Consider the following 23,350-nt stretch of genomic DNA (forward strand, 5'->3'; position numbering starts at 1 on the left):
AAGATGATTTTGATACAGAAACTCTCCTTGTGAAAAGATTCCCAGGATTTCATTTTTATGACCATTAACCACTCCAAACTGCTCTTGTTTTTACTAGTGGGTTCCAAGGAATGCTTCCCACCATTCAGAAAGCCTCACAAAATGCAGAGATGTGCCTAGTACAGGATCTATTTCACAGTTGGTGGCACTTTCTTTGAGGTTTGATTTTTCCATAGCTTTAACAAGTCTGGAGACATGAAATTTGGGAAGCATAAATGGTTTACACTCTTATCCCTAGGAAAGTTTCTGTTTGTGATAGCACATGGAGTGTCCCAAACTTTATTTACTGTCAAGTTCTAATCATTTGATGGATAATATTTTAACCACCTCCCTCCCCCCTCCAAAAATATGTCACATCATCTCTTTTTCCTATGTCAGGTTGATCTCTTGAGGTAGGCAAGATTCTCAGTGAGAAAATACCTCTTCCCAACCTGTTCCTGATGACTCAGAACACCTGCTTTCTGGGCAAGGATGAGTCTGTTATATTTATCTTTAGATATCTTTTGAAGGGGACTGGAAATAAAAATGCACTACTCCTGCATTTGACCAAGTGCTAGTGCCTGTTCCCTTCAGCTCAGACTCAAGAGAAGCATATATAGATAGGACTGGGGACTATGGTTAGGACAGGGACAGCAGGGACCAGGGACCAGGGTTTAGGGAATGGATCATTTCTGTAACAGCTCCAGGTAAATGACCCAACTATAGTTAATCCTGTTTCTTGACCTTTGGAAGTTAAGCTGGTAGGCTTTTCAGAGGTCAGAGGTTGTTATAATTTGATGAGATACTTGAGTACTCTAATTAGTGCATAATAGTTAGGATTTATAATCATCCCTGTAGGCTAGGCTTGGGGCAGGAATGAACAAATTCTGACAGTTATGTCTAGAGTCCTTCAAGGATGCTTGACAGTCACTTGATGAATTCCAGGATTCCCTGAAAGGAGTAATGGTTGACTGTGGTAACAGCCCGTGACCCCTAGAAGATTGTGAGTCAGGATAAATGTCAGAACTTAAACCTGACAGTAGCAAGAATTAGCTTATCTCAGATGAAGGCTATAATTCAACTAGCTAGAACAGAGAATGCCTTAAGGTGGTAGGACAGGTGCTGCTCCCCAGTGCCTTTCTTTTCTCTCTCTGAGATGTGCCTGAATCTGTGGGTTTATGGGACTAATGCAGGATGGGAATCCCACCAGATTACAGGGGCACTGAGTCTCTTCAATTTGTTTCTTTATCAGTGTAGAGGGTGATGTCATTGATAGATAAACCAGTAAATCTGCACTCTAGCTACCTTGTTACGGTACCTAAAGTTCATGTTTTGAATACAGACCCTCAAACTGAAAAAAGAATATAGAAACTCTCCAGTTCAGAGCTACACATAACAAGGGCCCTTTCCAGAGGGCTTTTGCAGCCATGGACTTCTTAAATTACAAGTCATGATCCACCCCTTAGTTGATAGCTTTTGTCTAGACCAATATAATGACTCCAGATCAACATGCTGCCGTTGCTTTCATAGAACTCATCACTTAAAAATAGAAATATTTATTTCACAAATAATAAATTTCCTTAATATAAATCCCCAGTTTATTACAAGGCAAGGAGCCGTGACCACATGAAATTCACTTAGTTTAGCCACTTCCTTATGGATATATCTTATTGAATCCCATGTGTTTTGGGAATTGTCTGGGATTTAGGTATTTTCCCTGTTTAATAGCACATGGTCCTTCTTCCTTCCTAACTAGAATATAATATTAAGAAGATGTGGTTTTATACCACTATATATCTTATGGCTACCATTTCTTCAGCATTCAGTTCAGTTCAGTTACTCAGTCATGTCTGACTCTTTGAGATCCCATGTACTGCAGCACACCAGGCCTGCCTGTCCATCACCAACTCCTGAAGCTTGCTCAAACTCATGTCCATTGAGTAGGTGATGCCTTGATGCAACTCTTCAGCATTAGGGTTATATATGTGTATGTGTATGTATGTATGTGTGTATATATATAGAGAGAGAGATATATGTGTGTGTGTGTGTATATGTGTGTGTGTGTATATATATATATAAGCTTTATCACAAATCTCTATAGTGCTTTGTTAATCTAAACTTTGGAAATTATAAATTCTGTTTTGGATCCTAATAAGGATTTGGAGGAGCCATTTAGTGGCTCCCAATTCTGATCTAGTGAGCCCCAAAATAGCAGCTCCTACTATATTTCACAGGCAGCCATTGGATTGGTCCTCATATCCAACAGGTAGGAGAATTAAGAGTGGGCTACACTTTTTGCCAAAACCCAGGGTCCAGTTTTTGGTACTTAATATGGGTGTTATAGTATAAGATCTTTATAAGCATCCTTGATTTTACAAGTGCTAGTGCCTATTCCCTTCAGCTCAGACTCAAGCATATATAGTTAAGGTTGGGGACTATGGTTAGGACAGGGACAGCAGGGATTGGGAAGTGTCTTCAGGGTTTGGGCAATGGATCATTTCTGTAACAGCTCCAGTTGAATGACCAACTACAATTAACCATGTTCCAGCTGATAGAGATTTCATAAGTTTAGTGTGCCCCCATCCTCACTTGTGTCTTCTCTTATAAGTAGAGTAGGACCTTCATGATCACTTTTAAATTTACCCTTTGCATAAGCCATACAGGTTCTGAAATTTGCCTGGGTTTTTACTTGGCATGATATGATTTCCCATCCTTCGTTTGTTCTGATGTGAAGTATGGATCTTCACAGTTGAGCTCTGTATTATTCTATATATGCAGCCTCTATACTAATTAGATAACTCGGCATATTGACAAATAATATGCAATTTAGTCTTTTGAGGAAAGTCAGTTATCACAGGTGTTCTGAATTACATAAGATGTCTAGTGTGATCATTCCTTCAAGACAGAGCTGCTGTCATAACCAGTGCTGTTGTATTAGAATAAGGACCTCTAGCTTATGGCTATAACCTTATTTAAATTGGTATTATAGCCAGACCTTCTAGAATTTATCTTCACTATCTCCTATCTTAATGTGGGTTACAGATAATGTCTTTGAATTTTTTCCATAAAGAGTTAGCTCCAGCTAACAGCTGTGTGTTATTGGTATTGAACTTTCGGCAACACTGGGTCAGGGCTCCTAGTTCAAGAGTCCCCCGACTCTTGGTGCTCATCCACTTTACTAGGAACTACTATGTGAAATAATACAGTAAATACATTTGTCCTACTGCACATCTTTGTGTAACTACAGTGAAGTTTTCATTGAGAAGACTTTCAAATGAGGATGATCTCAAGAACCCTAGGAAGCACAACCAGTGTTCTCAAGGAAGGGAGTGGTCCTCTCATTGGTTTTGGCAGCCACCCAGCCGATTTCTTCTCTCACATCCTTCCAGGCTTTATCTGAATGGCTGGAGCGGATTAACCAATGGTACAAACTGTTATGGAAGGAATGGTAAAATCATCCAAAGAGTATATCTGAGTCAGATGCTTTCTATAGCTGTCCAAAGTCATCATTTGGTAACCCAGAGAGAACCATGATAGATAGCTAAAGATTCTCTTTTGTATAGGGAGAAAAGGAGAGGATGAAGCAAATATAGTAGTAAGTCTCTTCTTTCTTTACTACCCATTCAGTAGACATACGGGTCATGGTGGAGAGTTGTGACAAAATGTGGTCCACTGTAAAAGGGAATGGCAAACCACTTCAGCATTCTTACCTTGAGAACCCCATAAACAGTATGAAAAGTCAAAAAGATAATGACACTGAAAGATGAACTCCCCAAGTCAGTAGGTGGCAATATGCTACTGGAGAAATAGCTCCAGAAAGAATGAAAAAGCTAAGCCAAAGCAGAAACATTGCCCGCCTGTGGATGTGTCTGGTGGTGAAAGTAAAGTCCAATTCTGCAAAGAACAATATTGCATGGACCTAAAATTTTAGGTCCATGAATCAAGGTTAATTGGAAGTGATCAAACAGGAGATGGCAAGAGAGAACATCAACATTTTAGGAATCAGTGAACTAAAATGGACTGGAATGGGTGAATTTAATTCAGATGACCTCTATATCTACTACTCTAGGCAAGGATCCCCTAAGAGGAAATGGAGTAGCTCTCATAGTCAGTAGGAATCCAAAATGCAGTACTGGGGTTCAGTCTCAAAAACGACCAAAGGATCTTGGTTCATTTCCAAGGCAAACCATTCAGTATAACAGTAATCCAAGTATATACCCCAACCAGTAATGCTGAAGAAGCTGAAGTTGAGTGGTTCTATGAAGTCTGACAAAATACTCTAGACCCAACACCCAAAAAAAGATGTCCTTTTCATCATAGGGGACTGGAATGCAAAAGGAGGAAGTCAAGAGATACCTGGAGTAACAGGCAAGTTTGGCCTTGGAGTGCAAAATGAAGTGCAGAGCAAGTGAGTTTTGCCAAGAAATACACTGGTCATAGCAAACACCCACTTCCAACAACACAAGAGATGACTCTACACATGGATATCACCAAATGGTCAATACCAAAATCAGATGATTATATTCTTTGCAGCCAAAGATGGAGACGCTCTATATGGTCAGCAAAAACAAGACTGGGAGCTGAACACTGTAGCTCAGATAATGAACTCCTTAATGCAAAATTCAAACTTAAGTTGAAGAAGGTAGGGAAAGCCACTAGGCCATTCAGTTATGACCTAAATCAAATTCCTTACGATTATACAGTGGAAGTGACAAATAGATTGAAGGGATTAGATCTGATAGAGTGCCTGAAGAACTATGCATGGAAGTTCATAACATTGTACAAGAGGCAATGATCAAAACCATCCCCAAGAAAAAGAAATGCAAAAAGACAAAAGGTCTGAGGAGGCCTTACAAATAGCTGAGGAAAGAAGAGAAACAAAAAGCAGAGAAAAGAAAAGATATACCCATCTGAATGCAGAGTTCCAAAGAATAGCAAGGAGAGATAAGAAAGCCTTCCTAAGCAAACAATGCAGAGAAATAGAGGAAAACAATAGAATGGAAAAGACTAGAGATCTTGTCAAGAAAATTAGAGATACCAAGGGAACATTTCATGCAAAGATGGGCACAATAAAGGACAGAATGGAGCTAACAGAAGCTGAAGATTTGAAGAAAAGGTGGCAAGAATACACAGGAGAACTATACAAAAAAGATCTTAATGACCTGGATAACCCGATGGTGTGATCACTCGCCTAGAGCCAGACATCTTGGAGTGTGAAATCAAATGGGTCTTTGTTTGCATCACTACAAACAAAGCTAGTGGAGGTGATGGAATTCCAGCTGAGCTATTTCAAATCCTAAAAGATGATGCTGTTAAAGTGCTGCACTCAACATGCCAGCAAATTTGTAAAACTCAGCAGTGGCCACAGGACTGGAAAAGGTCAGTTTTCATTTCAATCCCAAAGAAGGGCAATGCCAAAGAATGTTCCAACTACCATACAGTTACACATCCTAACAAGATCATGCTCAAAATCCTCCAAGCTAGGCTTTAACAGTATGTGAACTGAGAAATTCCAGATGTACAAGCTGGATTTAGAAAAGGCAGAGGAACCAGAGATCAAATTGCCAACATCCGTTGGATCATAGAAAAAGAAAGAGAATGCCAGAAAAACATCTACTTTATTAACCTTTGACTGTGTGGATCGCAACAAACTATGGAAAATTCTGAAAGAGATGGGAATACCAGACCACCTGACCTGCCTTCTGAGAAACCTGTATGCAGGTCAAGAAGCAACAGTTAGAACTGAACATAAAACAACAGACTGGTTCAAAATTGCAAAAGGAGTGCATCAAGGCTGTATATTGTCACCCTGTTTATTTAACTTATATGCAGAGTATATCATGTGAAATGCTGGACTGGATGAAGCACAAGCTGGAATCAAGATTGCCAAGAGAAATATCAATAACCTCAGATATGCAGAGGACACCACCCAATGGCGGAAAGTGAAAAGGAACTAAAGAGACTCTTTTGTGTGTGTGTGTGTGTGCAATTATTCTTTTTTTTTAATTTTATTTTATTTTATAACTTTACATAATTGCATTAGTTTTGCCAAACATCAAAATGAATCCGCCACAGGCACACATGTGCTCCCCATCCTGAACCCTCCTCCCCCCTCCCTCCCCACACCACCCCTCTGGGTCGTCCCAGTGCACCAGCCCCAAGCATCCAGCATCACGCATCGAACCTGGACTGGCAACTCATTTCCTACATGATATTTTACATGTTTAAATGTCATTCTCCCAAATCTTCCCACCCTCTCCCTCTCCCACAGAGTCCATAAGACTGTTCTATACATCAGTGTCTACTAAAGAGACTCTTAATGAAGGTGAAACAGAGTGAAAAAGCTGGCTTGAAATTCAACATTAAAAAAACAAAGATCATAACATTCAGTCCCGTCACTTCATGGCTTATAGATGGGGAAACAATGGAAACAATGACAGACTATTTTCTTGGACTCCAAAATCACAGCAGATGGTGACTGCAGTCATGACATTAAAAGATGCTTGCTCCTTGAAAGAAAAGCCATGACAAACCTAGACAGAGTATTAAAAAGCAAAGATATTACTTTGCCAACAAAGGTCTATCTAGTTAAAGCTACGGTTTTTCCAATAATCATTTATGGATGGGAGAGTCCTACTATAAAGAGGGCTGAGCACCAAAGAATTGATGCTTTTGAATCATGGTTTTGGAGAAGACTTGAGAGTCCCTTGGATGGCAGGGAAATCAAACCAGTCAATCCTAAAGGAAATCAACCCTGAATATTCATTGGAATGACTGGTGTTGAAGCTCTAATACTTTGGCCACCTGATGTAAAGAGCTGACTTATTGGAAAAGACCCTGATGCTGAGAAAGATAGAAAGCAGGAAGAGAAGCCGACGGCAGAGGACAAGATAGTCAGATGGCATCACCAACTCAATGGACAAGAGTTTGAGCAAGCTTCAGGAGATGGTGAAGGACAGGGAAGCCTGGCGTGCTACAGTCCACGGGGTTGAAGGAATCAGACACGACTGAGCAACTGAACACGACAGAGTTTCCAGGCCTGTTTGTTGTTAAGTCTATTAGCTTGTAGACTCCTGGAGGGGGTCCCTGTGGCTTGTTTTCCATGAAACATCTGTGTTTCAGCCAATCCCACTCTACACCCTACCGTATGTACCTGCAGGTCTGTTACCTGCACATAAAAGCTCCTGTTCCCAAGTTCTCAGTGCGGAACAGTTCCTGTTCTCAGTGTGGAAAGTATTCTGGTCTGAGGGTGTTAGCCTCCCCACTAAGGCATTTTTCTCAGACCTATCTGAAGTTTGGGTATTAGGGTTGAAGAGCAGACAGTAAGGTTGGCAATGTCTATTCCTTTTCTTGGTATTTCCTTACCATGGCATTCATAGATTGCCCATCAATTTGGGCTTTTTGTACCCTACCTTTTAATAGCCAGACCAATACGTCTTTCTACCGAAACTACTTCTTTCTCTTTTTTACATTTCCCTCCATTTTCCTTTAGTTATTTTGGGAACTGAAATTCCCAGAAGTCTTCCTAAGCCATCTTTTCTAAAACTGTGTGTAGTTAACTGTGCTAGTTAACTACTCCTTTATTTATTTTTTCTTCTTTATTAATAGAATCCTGATTTGCATGGTGGTGACAATGTGCTCAGCTCTCCACTACTGATAAGGATGAAAGGGTGACACAGTTCTTGTCATGAGGTATAACTAAAGATAGGGCAAGGTTTCTAGTAAACCTCATTAAAAGAGAGTTTTAAGGCATGGCCTTAGACATTCACCCTATTGCCATAATTTCTTCCCCTTCTTTCTGCCTGCATCTTAGAGAAGATGCTGGACATAGAATAGACATTTAGCAACAAGATGACCATGGGAGGAAAACCAAGCGAATAACTTGGGGTCACATCTGAAAAGGCTGGATTAACAAGCAGACAGGTCTTACGTGTGAATTTGTACAGACTTCATAATTTCTGTGGCCTGCCACACCCTTGCCACCTTAGGGTTGGGGAGAAAAGTCCCTGTGTCACAGCATATCATTAAGGCTCACATATCTCTAACATCATTTACAGTAAGACTGTGCTGCCATAATTTACTCCCACCTTCTGAGACCTAGACTTCTTTTGCACCTAAATCCATTAAAAGTAATTATTTGGCCTCTTAAACCCAAGTTCAGAAGATAAAATTTATTAGTGGGAGGTCTAAGATCCTCCAGTGGAGCGGTAGCACACAGTTTGAAAGAAGTTCAATAGATAGAAAGTTAGTCGATTTTGACAGTTAGATTTTCAAAAGAAGATTAATACCCACAGGCACTGGGTTTTAAAATAGTAATGTAAACATACCATGAGGTGGTCCTACAACACATTACCAGTTTTAAATGTATATATTTGTGTTTTAAGTTTTATGGAGGTAAATTACTTTCCTTTTAGATTCCTATGTGTTTTCAACCAGCTATTTGTGTTTTGTGTTTTTAATAGTGGAACATTAGAACAGATTTAAGATCTCCAAATATAAAAAGTTATTGTGACAACTTATAAAGTTCCCCCAAATTTGTGTATTAAGAATTGTAGTTACAAAATTATATCTATAAATGTTTCAGTTTGTAGAAAGATAATTTCTGTGTACATGTATGTTCTCTAGGAAGATATTGTATCAAATTGTTAGTTTCTTTCTAGATAAATAAGATGATAGCTTTTTAATGTTATCCAATTTTTCTGTAATAAGTTTACTTTTTTCATAAGAACAATTTTTTTAAGATAAGGAAAACTTCCTCATGATAGATAGTTAAGAGAAGCAGAAGAATGTTGCTGAGAAATGAATAGCAGGAAGAAATCAGAAACTGTAGGAACCGAGGGGCATTTACTTCTGTTGCTGAGACACCATAAGAGCTGCGAATGACTCAGACTACTGAGGCTCAAGAACTGCTCCTGAGTTGCCATGGGATCTGCATGCAAGGAGATGAGCCCTGGCTGTAATGCCAGGGATGCTCTTTCTTGTCTGTTTTTACTTCTTCATGTTACCTTCTCCCATCGCATGTTAACATGTCTCTCTGATCCTTAAAAACTGTACTTTCATTTATTCAATAAACACTAGAATCTAGGTTATATGTCAAACCCCTAAATAATGCTGAGGATATACCAGTGAGCCAAACAGAGCTTCATGGAAGTAATGTTGATAGTGGGAGAGATAGCTGCTAATCAGAACATACAAGTGTATAGATTGGGATAGAATGGGACAAGGACTATGGAAGAAAAGAGCAGGCTTGCAAGGATGTAGAGTTATTGGGCAAGAGGGGAGACTCACACTATGCAGTCAATATGCCAGTCAGAACTCAGTTTAAGCTGAGAACTGTAGCAAGGGCAAAAGTCAGGTAAGTGGCTATTCTGGTTGGGGGAGGAAGTGTTTCAGACAGAGGAAACAGCATGTATGAATGCCTGAGCAGCAGTCAACCTCAGAAACCTAAGGAAGTGGAGGGTTGGTGGCCAGAGCATAGAAAGTAAAGAGAGGGACTCAAGAGGAGCTTGCAGAGGTAAGTAGATGCAAACTCACACAGGGCATTGTAAATTATGATAAAATTTCACCACTTTTTCCTAAGCAGTAAAACCACTGGTAGGTTTTGAAGTGAAGAATAGCTTAATTAGGTTAGTTTTCATAGTGGCTGTGGTACAGCAGATAGATTGGATGAAGAGACAAGAATGGGATTAAAAAAAAAAAAAAACAGGTGACTGATAATGTGTAAATATCACAGCAGTCTGTTAAGGCCCAGCCACAGATTTGGTCATTTATATTGCTATTCCAGTTAAATGAGACAGTATTCAGAAGCAATTGTAGGTGCTGACCCAAAATTTGTATTCTTGGCTAACTATTAGCATTAGCAGTCTCTGCTTTGGAATTGGCTGCCCATCTCACTCTTCTCTGTAAGGGTCCCCATGCTTGCCATAGATAAACTTTTAAACTTTTGGACAATGGTCATGTCTGAGTTGGAAACTTTTTGCTTTGTCCAAAGAACTAAACCCACAGTTACAAAAAGGATCAAAGAAATAATGAGCACTTACTAGGTACCAGACACTATAGTAGGCACTGACATAATGGAATGTGTAAAAACAGAGTTCCTAGTGGGCTTCCCAGGAGGTGCTAGTGGTAAAGAACCTGTCTGCCAATGCAGGAGATGTGAAAATTGCCGGTGTGATCCCTGGGTCAAGATGATCCCCTGGAGGAGGGCATGGCTACCCACTCCAGTGTTCTTGCCTGGAGAATCCCATGGACAGAGGAGTCTGGTGGGCCACAGTCCATAGCGTCACAAAGAGTCCGTCATGACTGAAGTGACTTAGAACGCACACGCGCAAACTCATGGAACTAACTAAACAGAATGGGGAGAATATTCTTGCAGATGTAATTACAGACTGAGATGACCACGTCTACTTGCCTTGTCAACCGCTAAACAAAATCTTAAAGTAATACTGTTCTTGGATCCCACACTGAGGGCTACCTGATATGATTGTGCAATTGGAGTGTCACACAAAGATGCCTGGCCAAGGAAGTTAGTGGGGACAAAAGCTCTCACGATTTCCTTTGTCATGCCATGCCCTCTGCAGGGCTACATCTTCTCCAAAGGGAGGATATGTTTTTCTTTCTACTAAGGTGTCAGTAACATCTCTTTAATATTAGGAGGGAATTCCCGCTTCTCAGAATTGAATGAGAGACTCTACCTTGTAAGTGTGTGCCTGCCTCGAACACAGAAATGTTTCTGAGGTGAATGTAAAAGGTGTGAGTGGATAGACAGAAAAAGTGGAAAATAAAAAGGCCTAAGACATTGATATTTTTTAATTTAAATTTATTTATTTTAATTAGAGGCTAATTACTTTAAAATATTGTATTGGTTTTGCCATACATCAACATGAATCCACCACGGGTGTACACGTGTTCCCAATTTTTAAGACAAGTTTTTTGAAAAATGGATCCTACATCTGCAAGACTTAGAGCAATATCAAAGACCTAACACAAAGTAGGTAAAGACAACCCAGTGGTGGGACAGTGGAGAAAAGAGCTGGACTGTGCATCACAGCAGTGACTGTTACTGGGTTGAATGAACTTATAGGCATCACATTGGGAAAAGCTGTGGTGTTGGAAAAAGGGAAACATTAGGTATTTCTGTATCCTGAGCCTGGCTAATTGAACAGATCTTCGCTCCCAAATTTTAAAATGTTAGACTCCATTCTGCAATCATGGACTCAGTTTGTGGGAATGGTCCTGCTTCTGGGAATTATCTTGCCAGAATAAATCCAGAAACAAAAAGCGAAGAACAAGGAGACTGTTACCTTGAAGTCATGGTTTTTCCCAACAGTTGTATCGTATTGGACAACTGGAGCAGTCCTCTCAGACCCTTAGTATTTCATCTGAAAATTAGAGGCTACTTTTCTTGGTGGGTTGTGAATCTTGAAAGGTATTAAGATACTCTGAAACTGGGGCAGTAAGGTGGATAAGTTTTTCATTAAATGCTGAGTTTCAGTGGCCTGGCTCTGAGCAGGGTTTAGTTGGCTGAGTGGGCAGAATCTCAACTTTGGAATGACGGTCTGTTTCTGAGTGGAGGTCTGGGCTGACTGCTGCCTGCACCAGAGGCTTTGACTACATTCTGGGATTGATAACTGAAAAACAATTTTAGTCATACAGATTCAAGACAATAAGTTTCTTGACTCAGGTTATGTTTTGAGCATAGGCCATATGCCTTCCAATGGCATCTGTGGTCGATTCAGTTCTTCTCTCCTTTTGAACAGGCCCATAAAACCAGGTAATTCATGCACCACGGCCAACCTTAACAGAAGCCCTAGAGAGCTCCCTTCTCCTTGGCTGCTGGTTTGTTCGGCATCTGCAGCCTGCACAGGACTGGTCCACTGCTCCTCAGGCTCAGTCCCTCACTTGCCTTCTTTCTCTTGATATTTTCAGCTAATGAAGAGGATAGGGTGGCAAGAAAAGTAAAAGCATCTATTAGCTTCCCCACCCCTTCTCAAAATGAAGTTTAATCTCTGTGTTCAGTTCAGTTCAGTCGCTCAGTCATGTCTGACTGTTTGTGACCCCATGAATCGCAGCACTCCAGGCCTCCCTGTCCATCACCAACTCCCAGAATTCACTCAGACTCACGTGCATCGAGTCAGTGATGCCATCCAGCCATCTCATCCTCTGTCGTCCCCTTCTCCTCCTGCCCCTAATCCCTCCCAGCATCAGAGTCTTTTCCAATGAGTCAACTCTTCGCATGAGGTGGCCAAAGTACTGGAGTTTCAGCTTTAGCATCATTGCTTCCAAAGAAATCCCAGGGCTGATCTCCTTTAGAATGGACTGGTTGGACCTCTGTGCAGTCCATGGGACTCTCAAGAGTCTTTTCCAACACCACAGTTCAAAAGCATCAATTCTTTGGCACTCAGCTTTCTTCACAGTCCAACTCTCACATCCATACATGACCACTGGAAAAACTATAGCCTTGACTAGACGGACCTTTGTTGGAAAAGTAATGTCTCTGCTTTTGAATATGCTATCTAGGTTGGTCATAACTACTCTTCCAAGGAGTAAGCATCTTTTAATTTCATGGCTGCAGTCACCATCTGTAGTGATTTTGGAGCCCAAAAAAATAAAGTCTGACACTGTTTCCACTGTATCCCCATCTATTTCCCATGAAGTGATGGGACCAGATGCCATGATCTTCGTTTTCTGAATGTTGAGTTTTTTTAAAAAATAATTAAAAATTCAAAATTTCTCCCAAATCATCCCGCCCTCTCCCTCTCCCACACAGTCCAAAAGACTGTTCTATACATCAGTGTCTCTCTTGCTGTCTCGTATACAGGGTTATTGTTACCATCTTTCTAAATTCCATATATATGTGTTAGTATACTATTGGTGTTTTTCTTTCTGGCTTACTTCACTCTGTATAATCGGCTCCAGTTTCATCCACCTCATTAGAACTGATTCAAAGGTATTCTTTTTAATGGCTGAGTAATACTCTATTGTGTGTATGTACCACTGCTTTCTTATCCATTCATCTGCTGATGGACATCTAGATTGCTTCCATGTCCTGGCTATTATAAACAATGCTGCGATGAACATTGGGGTACACGTGTCTCTTTCAATTCTGGTTTCCTCAGTGTGTATGCCCAGCAGTGGGATTGCTGGGTCATAAGGCAGTTCTATGTCCAGTTTTTTAAGGAATCTCCACACTGTTCTCCATAGTGGCTGTACTAGTTTGCATTCCCACCAACAGTGTAAGAGGGTTCCCTTTTCTCCACACCCTCTCCAGCATTTATTGCTTGTAGACTTTTGGATTGCAGCCATTCTGACTGGTGTGAAATGGTACCTCATAGTGGTTTTGATTTTCATTTCTCTGATAATGAGTGATGTTGAGCATCTTTTCATGTGTTTGTTAGCCATCTGTATGTCTTCTTTGGAGAAATGTCTATTTAGTTCTTTGGCCCACTTTTTGATTGGGTCTTTTATTTTTCTGGAATTGAGCTGTAGGAGTTGCTTGTATATTTTTGAGATTAGTTGTTTGTCAGTTGCTTCATTTCCTATTATTTTCTCCCATTCTGAAGGCTGTCTTTTCACTTTGCTTATAGTTTCCTTTGCTGTGCAGAAGCTTTTAATTTTGATTAGGTCCCATTTGTTTATTTTTGCTTTTATTTCCAATATTCTGGGAGGTGGGTCATAGAGGATCCTGCTGTGATTTATGTGGAGAGTGTTTTGCCTATGTTTTCCTCTAGGAGTTTTATAGTTTCTGGTCTTACATTTAGATCTTTAATCCATTTTGAGTTTATTTTTGTGTATGGTGTTAGAAAGTGTTCTGTTTCATTCTTTTACAACTGGTTGACCAGTTTTCCCAGCACCACTTGTTAAAGAGATTGTCTTTTCTCCATTGTATATCTTGCCTCTTTTGTCAAAGATAAGGTGACCATAGGTATGTGGATTTATCTCTGGGCTTTCTATTTTGTTCCATTGATCTATATTTCTTTGTGCCAGTACCATACTGTCTTGATGACTGTGGCTTTGGAGTAGAGCCTGAAGTCAGGCAGGTTGATTCCTCCAGTTCCATTCTTTCTCAAGATTGCTTTGGCTATTCAAGGTTTTTTGTATTTCCATACAAATTGTGCAATTATTTGTTCTAGTTCTGTGAAGAATACCGTTGGTAGCTTGATAGGGATTGCATTGAATCTATAAATTGCTTTGGGTAGTATACTCATTTTCACTATATTGATTCTTCCAATCCATGAACATGGTATATTTTTCCATCTATTTGTGTCCTCTTTGATTTCTTTCACCAGTGTTTTATAGTTTTCTATATATAGGTCTTTAGTTTCTTTAGGTAGATATATTCCTAAGTATTTTATTCTTTTCGTTGCAATGGTGAATGGAATTGTTTCCTTAATTTCTCTTTCTGTTTTCTCATTATTAGTGTATAGGAATGCAAGGGATTTCTATGTATTGATTTTATATCCTGCAACTTTACTATATTCATTGATTAGTTATAGTAATTTTCTGGTGGAGTCTTTAGGGTTTTCTATGTAGAAGATCATGTCATCTGCAAACAGTGAGTGTTTTACTTCTTCTTTTCCAATCTGGATTCCTTTTATTTCTTTTTCTGCTCTGATTGCTGTGGCCAAAACTTCCAAAACTATGTTGAATAGTAATGGTGAAAGTGAGCACCCTTGTCTTGTTCCTGACTTTAGGGGAAATGCTTTCAATTTTTCACCACTGAGGATAATGTTTGCTGAGGGTTTGTCATATATAGCTTTTATCATCCTTCTATTCCTGCTTTCTGGAGAGTTTTTATCATAAATGGATGTTGAATTTTGTCAAAGGCTTTCTCTGCATCTATTGAGATAATCATATGGTTTTTATTTTCCAATTTGTTAATGTGGTGTATTACATTGATTGATTTGTGGATATTGAAGAATCCTTGCATCCCTGGGATAAAGCCCACTTGGTCATGGTGTATGATCTTTTTAATGTGTTGTTGGATTCTGATTACTAGAATTTTGTTAAGGATTTTTGCATCTATGTTCATCAGTGATATTGGCCTGTAGTTTTCTTTTTTTGTGGCATCTTTGTCAGGTTTTGGTATTAGGGTGATGGTGGCCTCATAGAATGAGTTTGGAAGTTTACCTTCCTCTGCAATTTTCTGGAAGAGTTTGAGTAGGATAGGTGTTAGCTCTTCTCTAAATTTTTGGTAGAATTCAGCTGTGAAGCCTTCTGGACCTGGGCTTTTGTTTGCTGGAAGGTTTCTGATTACAGTTTCAATTTCCGTCCTTGTGATGGGTCTGTTAAGATTTTCTATTTCTTCCTGGTCCAGTTTTGGAAAGTTGTACTTTTCTAAGAATTTTTCCATTTTTTCCACGTTGTCCATTTTATTGGCATATAATTGCTGATAGTAGTCTCTGACCATTATATCTACTACTGAGGGCAGGAATCCCTCAGAAGAAATGGAGTGGCCATCATGGTCAACAAAAGAGTCCAAAATGCAGTACTTGGATGCAATCTCAAAAATGACAGAATGATCTCTGTTCGTTTCCAAGGCAAACCACTCAATATCACAGTAATCCAAGTCTATGCCCCAACCAGTAATGCTGAAGAAACTGAAGTTGAACGGTTCTATGAAGACCTACAAGACCTTCTAGAACTAACACCCAAAAAAGGTGTCCTTTTCATTATAGGGGACTGGAATGCAAAAGTAGGAAGTCAAGAAACACCTGGAGTAACAGGCAAATTTGGCCTTGGAATACAGAATGAAGCAGGGCAAAGACTAATAGAGTTTTGCCAAGAAAATGCACTGGTCATAACAAACACCCTCTTCCAACAACACAAGAGAAGACTCTATACATGGACATCACCAGATGGTCAACACCGAAATCAGATTGATTATATTCTTTGCAGCCAAAGATGGAGAAGCTCTATACAGTCAGCAAAAACAAGACCAGGAGCTGACTGTGGCTAAGACCATGAACTCCTTATTGCCAAATTCAGACTTAAATTGAAGAAAGTAGGGAAAACCACTAGACCATTCAGGTATGACCTAAATCACATCCCTTATGATTATACAGTGGAAGTGAGAAGTAGATTTAAGGGACTAGATCTGATAGATAGAGTGCCTGATGAACTATGGACTGAGGTTCGTGACATTGTACAGGAGACAGGGATCAAGACCATTCCCATGGAAAAGAAATGCAAAAAAGCAAAATGGCTGTCTGAGGAGGCCTTACAAATAGCTGTGAAAAGAAGAGAAGAGAAAAGCAAAGGAGAAAAGGAAAGATATAAACATCTGAATGCAGAGTTCCAAAGAATAGCAAGAAGAGATAAGAAAGCCTTCTTCAGCGATCAATGCAAAGAAATAGAGGAAAACAACAGAATGGGAAAGACTAGGGATCTCTTCAAGAAAATCAGAGATACCAAAGGAATATTTCATACAAAGATGAGCTCGATAAAGGACAGAAATGGTATGGACCTAACAGAAGCAGAAGATATTAAGAAGAGATGGCAAGAATACACAGAAGAACTGTACAAAAAAGATCTTCATGACCCAGATAATCACGATGGTGTGATAACTCACCTAGAGCCAGACATCCTGGAATGTGAAGTCAAGTGGGCCTTAGAAAGCATCACTACGAACAAAGCTAGTGGAGGTGATGGAATTCCAGTTGAGCTATTCCAAATCCTATAAGATGATGCTGTGAAAGTGCTTCACTCTATATGCCAGCAAATTTGGAAAACTCTGCAGTGGCCACAGGACTGGAAAAGGTCAGTTTTCATTCCAATCCCAAAGAAAGGCAATGCCAAAGAATGCTCAAACTACCACACAATTGCACTCATCTCACACGCTAGTAAAGTAATGCTCAAAATTCTCCAAGCCAGGCTTCAGCAATATGTGAACCATGAACTTCCTGATGTTCAGGCTGGTTTTAGAAAAGGCAGAGGAACCAGAGATCAAATTGCCAGCATCCACTGGATCATGGAAAAAGCAAGAGAGTTCCAGAAAAAAATCTATTTCTGCTTTATTGACTATGCCAAAGCCTTTGACTGTGTGGATCACAATAAACTGTGGACAAGTCTGAAAGAGATGGAAATACCAGAACACCTGATCTACCTCTTGAGAAATTTGCATGCAGGTCAGGAAGCAACAGTTAGAAGTGGACATGGAACAACAGACTGGTTCCAAATAGGAAAAGGAGTTTGTCAAGGCTGTATATTGTCACCCTGTTTATTTAACTTATATGCAGAGTACATCATGAGAAATGCTGGACTGGAAGAAACACAAGCTGGAATCAAGATTGCCAGGAGAAATATCAATGACCTCAGATATGCAGATGACACCACCCTTATGGCAGAAAGTGAAGAGGAACTCAAAAGCCTCTTGATGAAAGTGAAAGAGGAAAGTGAAAAAGTTGGCTTAAAGCTCAACATTCAGAAAACGAAGATCATGGCATCCAGTCCCACCACTTCATGGGAAATAGATGGGGAAACAGTGGAAACAGTGTCAGACTTTATTTTTCTGGGCTCCAAAATCACTACAGATGGTGACTGCAGCCATGAAAATAAAAGACGCTTACTCCTTGGAAGGAAAGTTATGACCAACCTATATAGCGTATTCAAAAGCAGAGACATTACTTTTCCAACAAAGGTTCGTGTAGTCAAGGCTATGGTTTTTCCTGTGGTCATGTATGGATGTGAGAGTTGGACTGTGAAGAAGGCTGAGTGCCAAAGAATTGATGCTTTTGAACTGTGGTGTTGGAGAAGACTCTTGAGAGTCCCTTGGACTGCAAGGAGATCCAACCAGTCCATTCTGAAGGAGATCAGCCCTGGGATTTCTTTGGAAGCAATGATGCTAAAGCTGAAACTCCAGTACTTTGGCCACCTCATGCGAAGAGTTGACTCATTGGAAAAGACTCTGATGCTGGGAGGGATTAGGGGCAGGAGGAGAAGGGGACGACAGAGCATGAGATGGCTGGATGGCATCACTGACTCAATGGACGTGAGTCTGAGTGAATTCTGGGAGTTGGTGATGGACAGGGAGGCCTGGCGTGCTGCAATTCATGGGGTCGCAAAGAGTCGGACACGACTGAGTGACTGATCTGATCTGATCAGATGATCCTTTGTATTTCTGTGTTGTCTGTTGTGATCTCTCCATTTTCATTTCTAATTTTATTGATTTGAGTTTTATTGATGAGTTTTATTGATGAGTCTGGCTAATGGTTTGTCAATTTTATTTATCCTTTCAAAGAACCAGCTTTTGGCTTTGTTGATTTTTGCTATGATCTCTTTTGTTTCTTTTGCATTTATTTCTGCCCTAATTTTTAAGATTTCTTTCCTTCTAACTAACCCTGGGGTTCTTCATTTCTTCCTTTTCTAGTTGCTTTAGGTGTAGAGTTAAGTTATTTATTTGACTTTTTTCTTGTTTCTTGAGGTATGCCTGTATTGCTATGAACTTTCCCCTTAGGACTGCTTTTACAGTGTCCCATAGGTTTTGGGTTGTTGTGTTTTCATTTTCATTCATTTCTATGCAAATTTTGATTTCTTTTTTGATTTCTTCTGTGATTTGTTGGGTATTCAGCAGCGTGTTGTTCAGCCTCCATCTGTTGGATTTTTAATAGTTTTTCTTCTGTAATTGAGATCTAATCTTACTGCATTGTGGTCAGAAAAGATGCTTGGAATGATCTCAATTTTTTTGAATTTACCAAGGCTAGATTTATGGCCCAGGATGTGATCTATCCTGGAGAAGGTTCCATGTGCACTTGAGAAAAAGGTGAAATTCATTGTTTGGGGGTGAAATGTCCTATAGATATCAATTAGGTCTAACTGGTCTATTGTATCATTTAAAGTTTGTGTTTCCTTGTTAATTTTCTGTTTAGTTGATCTATCCATAGGTGTGAGTGGGGTATTAAAGTCCCCCACTATTGTGTTATTGTTAATTTCCCCTTTCATACTTGTTAGCATTTGTCTTACATATTGCGGTGCTCCTATGTTGGGTGCATATGTATTTATAATTGTTATATCTTCTTCTTGGATTGATCCTTTGATCATTATGTAGTAACCTTCTTTGTCTCTTTTCACAGCCTTTGTTTTAAAGTCTATTTTATCTGATATGAGTATTGCTACTCCTGCTTTCTTTTGGTCTCTATTTGCATGGAAAATCTTTTTCCAGCCCTTCACTTTCAGTCTGTATGTGTCCCCTGTTTTGAGGTGGGTCTCTTGTAGACAACATATATAGGGGTCTTGTTTTTGTATCCATTCAGCCAGTCTTTATCTTTTGGTTGGGGCATTCAACCCATTTACATTTAAGGTAATTATTGATAAGTATGATCCCGTTGCCATTTACTTTATTGTTTTGGGTATGAGTTTATACACCCTTTTTGTGTTTCCTGTCTAGAGAAGATCCTTTAGTATTTGTTGGAGGGCTGGTTTGGTGGTGCTGAATTCTCTCAGCTTTTGCTTACCTGTAAAGCTTTTGATTTCTCCTTCATATTTGAATGAGATCCTTGCTGGGTACAGTAATCTGGGTGGTAGGTTATTTTCTTTCATCACTTTAAGTATGTCTTGCCATTCCCCCCTGGCTTGAAGAGTTTCTATTGAAAGATCAGCTGTTATCCTTATGGGAATTCCCTTGTGTGATATTTGTTGTTTTTCCCTTGCTGCTTTTAATATTTGTTCTTTGTGTTTGATCTTTGTTAATTTGATTAGTATGTGTCTTGGGGTGTTTTGCCTTGGGTTTATCCTGTTTGGGACTCTCTGGGTTTCTTGGGCTTGGGTGATTATTTCCTTCCCCATTTTAAGGAAGTTTTCAACTATTATCTCCTCAAGTATTTTCTCGTGGTCTTTCTTTTTGTCTTCTTCTTCTGGGACTCCTATGATTCAAATGTTGTAGCGTAATATTGTCCTGGAGGTCTCTGAGATTGTCCTCATTTATTTTAATTCATTTTTCTTTTTTCCTCTCTGATTCATTTATTTCTACCATTCTATCTTCTAATTCACTAATCCTATCTTCTGCCTCTGTTCTACTATTTGTTGCCTCCAGAGTGTTTTAGATCTCATTTATTACATTATTCATTATATATTGACTTTTTTATTTCTTCTAGGTCCTTGTTAAACCTTTCTTGGATCTTCTCAATCCTTGTCTCCAGGCTATTTATCTGTGATTCCATTTTGATTTCAAGATTTTGGATCATTTTCACTATCATTATTCGGAATTCTTTATCAGGTAGATTCCCTATCTCTTCCTCTTTTGTTTGGTTTGGTGGGCATTTTTCCTGTTCCTTTACCTGCTGGGTATTCCTCTGTCTCTTCATCTTGTTTATATTGCTGAGTTTGGGGTGTCCTTTCTTATTCTGGCAGTTTGTGGAGTTCTCTTTATTGTGGAGTTTCCTCGCTGCAGGTGGGTTTGTACAGGTGGCTTGTCAAGGTTTCTTGGTTAGGGAAGCTTGTGTCGGTGTTCTGGTGGGTGGAGCTGGATTTCTTCTCTCTGGAATGCATTGAAGTGTCCAGTAATGAGTTATGAGATGTCTATGGTTTTATAGTAACTTTGGGCAGCCTGTATATAGGAGCTCAGGGCTGTGTTCCTGTGTTGCTGGAGAATTTGCGTGGTATGTCTTGCTCTGGCACTTGTTGGCCCTTGTGTGGTGCTTGGTTTCAGTGTAGGTATGGAGGCGTTTGATGAGCTCCTGTCAATTAATGTTCCCTGGAGTCAGGGTTTGTACTTAAGCCTCCTGCTTCCGGTTTTCAGTCTTATTTTTACAGTAGTCTCACAACTTCTCCTTCTATACAGCACCATTGATAAAACATTTCTGAGCTCGCCATGGCCAAATAGTGAACAGAAAAACCTTCTTCAGTCTTGCCAGGGAAACCTGCCTATGAGCAGTTTTTCATATCACAGAAAATGCTGGTCCTGAGGCTCAGAGCAGGATATTTCACAGCCTCCACATGGACAGGAAGTGCAGGGTGGAGACTGAAGGCCTGTTCACTGTGGAGCAGCTCGGCTTCCGCCCTGGTTGACTCCTGAATGTTGAGTTTTAAGCCAACTTTTTCACTCTCCTCTTTCACCTTCATCAAGAGGCTTTTTAGTTCCTCTTCATTTTCTGCCATAAGGGTGATGTCATCTGCATATCTGAGGTTATTGATATTTCTCCCAGCAATCTTGATTCCAACTTGTGCTTCTTCCAGCCCAGCATTTCTCATGATGTACTCTGCATATAAGTTAAATAAGCAGGGTGACAATATACAGCCTTGACGTACTCCTTTTCCTAATTGGAACCAGTCTGTTGTTCCATGTCCAGTTCTAACTGTTGCTTCCTGACCTGCATATAGGTTTCTCAAGAGGCAGGTCAGGTAGTCTGGTATTCCCGTCTCTTTCAGAATTGTCCACAGTTTATTGTGATTCACACAGTCAAAGGCTTCGGCATAGTCAATAAAGCAGAAATAGATGTTTTTCTGGAACTCTCTTGCTTTTTTGATGATCCAGCAGATGTTGGCAATCTGATCTCTGGTTCCTCTGCCTTTTCTAAAACCAGCTTGAACATCTGGAAGTTCGCGGTTCACGTATTGCTGAAGCCTGGCTTGGAGAATTTTGAGCGTTACTTTACTAGCTTTGTTTATATATTCATAAATATGTCTAATATGTTTTTATGAAGACCCATGGGGAGATTTCCTTGTGTCCTCATTAAAAATAGTTTTGCTTCACATGAATGGCAGATTTCTCCATTTTTTGGAGACCTGATCCTGTATCAGATCCTAAGTTCCTCATTTTGATGGATTGTCCTGTGCCCAGAACACACATGTGACAGAAAAATGGGCAAAAGGTTTTAACAGACCACATATACACACAAGAAAGATATAAAAATGGCTCTTAAAACATATAAAAAGATATCTAGTCTTAGAGAAATGTAAATTAAAATTACAATGAATTACTATTTCTCATTTATCGTATTGAGGAAATTGGATGGTACCCCTAAAACATTTAGCTCTGGTGACCAGATGGGAGTGTGCTGCTGGGCACCATAGGATGTCTTCTACATAAGGCTACTTCAGCAAGATCAGGAAATATAACTGACATACCTAATACATAGAAATAAACACAGAGAATTAGGCAAAATTAGATAGAGGAATATGTTCCAAACCAGTTGTCATTCATTCGTTTAGTCATGTTGGACTCTTTGCGACCCCATGGACTGCAGCATGCCAAACTTCCCTGTCCTTCACTATCTCCTGGAGTTTGCTCAAACTCATGTCCATTGAGTCAGTGATGCCATCCAACCATCTTATCCTTTGTCACCCACTTCTCCTCTTGCCCTCAATCTTTCCCAGCATCAGGGTCTTTTCCAATGAGCCAGTTCTTCACATCTGGTGGCCAAAGTATTGGAGTTTCAGCTTCAGCATCAGTCCTTCCAATGAATATTCAGGACTGATTTCCTTTAGGATGGACTGGTTGGATCTCCTTGCTGTCCAAGGGACTCTCAAGAGTATACTCCAACACCACAGTTCGAAAACATCAGTTCTTCATTGCTCAACCTTCTTTCTAGTCCAACTCTCACATCCATCCATAACTACTGGAAAAACCATTGCTTTGACTATATGGACCTTTGTCAGCAAAGTGATGTCTCTGCTTTCTAATACACTGTCTAGGTTTGTCATAGCTTTTTTCCCAAGGAGCAAGCGTCTTTTAATTTCATGGCTATAGTCACCATCTGCAGTGATTTTGGAGTCCAAGAAAATAGTCTGTCACAGTTTCCATTGTTTCCCCATCTATTTGCCATGAAGTGATGGAACAGGATGCCATGATCTTAGGTTTCTGAATGTTGAGTTTTAAGCCAACTTTTTTCACTCTCCTCTTTCACTTTCATCAGGAGGCTCTTTAGTTCCTCTTTGCTTTCTGCCATACGGGTGGTGTCATCTGCATATCTGAGGTTATTGATATTTCTCCTGACAATATTGATTCCAGCTTGTGCTTCATCCAGCCTGGCATTTCACATCAGATTTCCCTGGTGGCTCAGATGGTAAAGCGTCTGTCTACAATGTGAGAGACCTGGGTTCGATCCCTGGGTTGGGAAGATTCCCTGGAGAAGGAAATGGCAACCCACTCCAGTACTCTTGCCTTGAAAATTCCACAGACAGAGAAGCTTGGTGCAGGCTACTATCCATGGGGTCACAAAGAGTCGGGCACGACTGAGCGACTTCACTCACTTCACTTCACTCTGCATGTAAGTTCAATGAGCAGGGTGAAAATATACAGCCTTTCCCAATTTGGAACCAGTTTGTTGTTCCATGTCCAGTTCTAACTGCAGCTTCTGGACCTGCATACAGCTTTCTCAGGAGGCAGGTCAGATGT

General features: G+C 40.0%; 1 long non-coding RNA gene across 7 annotated transcripts in view; it reads left to right on the forward strand.

The window, feature by feature from the left end:
* LOC100847189 (uncharacterized) overlaps positions 1-23,350 on the forward strand; it is a 99,712-nt gene that overhangs the window by 12,008 nt on the left and 64,354 nt on the right. The window contains exon 5 of one of the 7 annotated variants that reach the window (XR_009495101.1): positions 8,760-9,102. The exons of 5 other annotated variants lie outside the window; for them this stretch is intronic. This is a non-coding gene — a long non-coding RNA (uncharacterized lncRNA). Of the gene's footprint in view, positions 1-8,759; positions 9,103-23,350 lie in introns of those variants that run through there. One more of the 7 variants, XR_001500630.3, reaches the window with a different exon arrangement.

This window comes from Bos taurus, chromosome 1, assembly GCF_002263795.3.
Source record: "Bos taurus isolate L1 Dominette 01449 registration number 42190680 breed Hereford chromosome 1, ARS-UCD2.0, whole genome shotgun sequence".
Taxonomy (NCBI): domain Eukaryota; kingdom Metazoa; phylum Chordata; class Mammalia; order Artiodactyla; family Bovidae; genus Bos; species Bos taurus.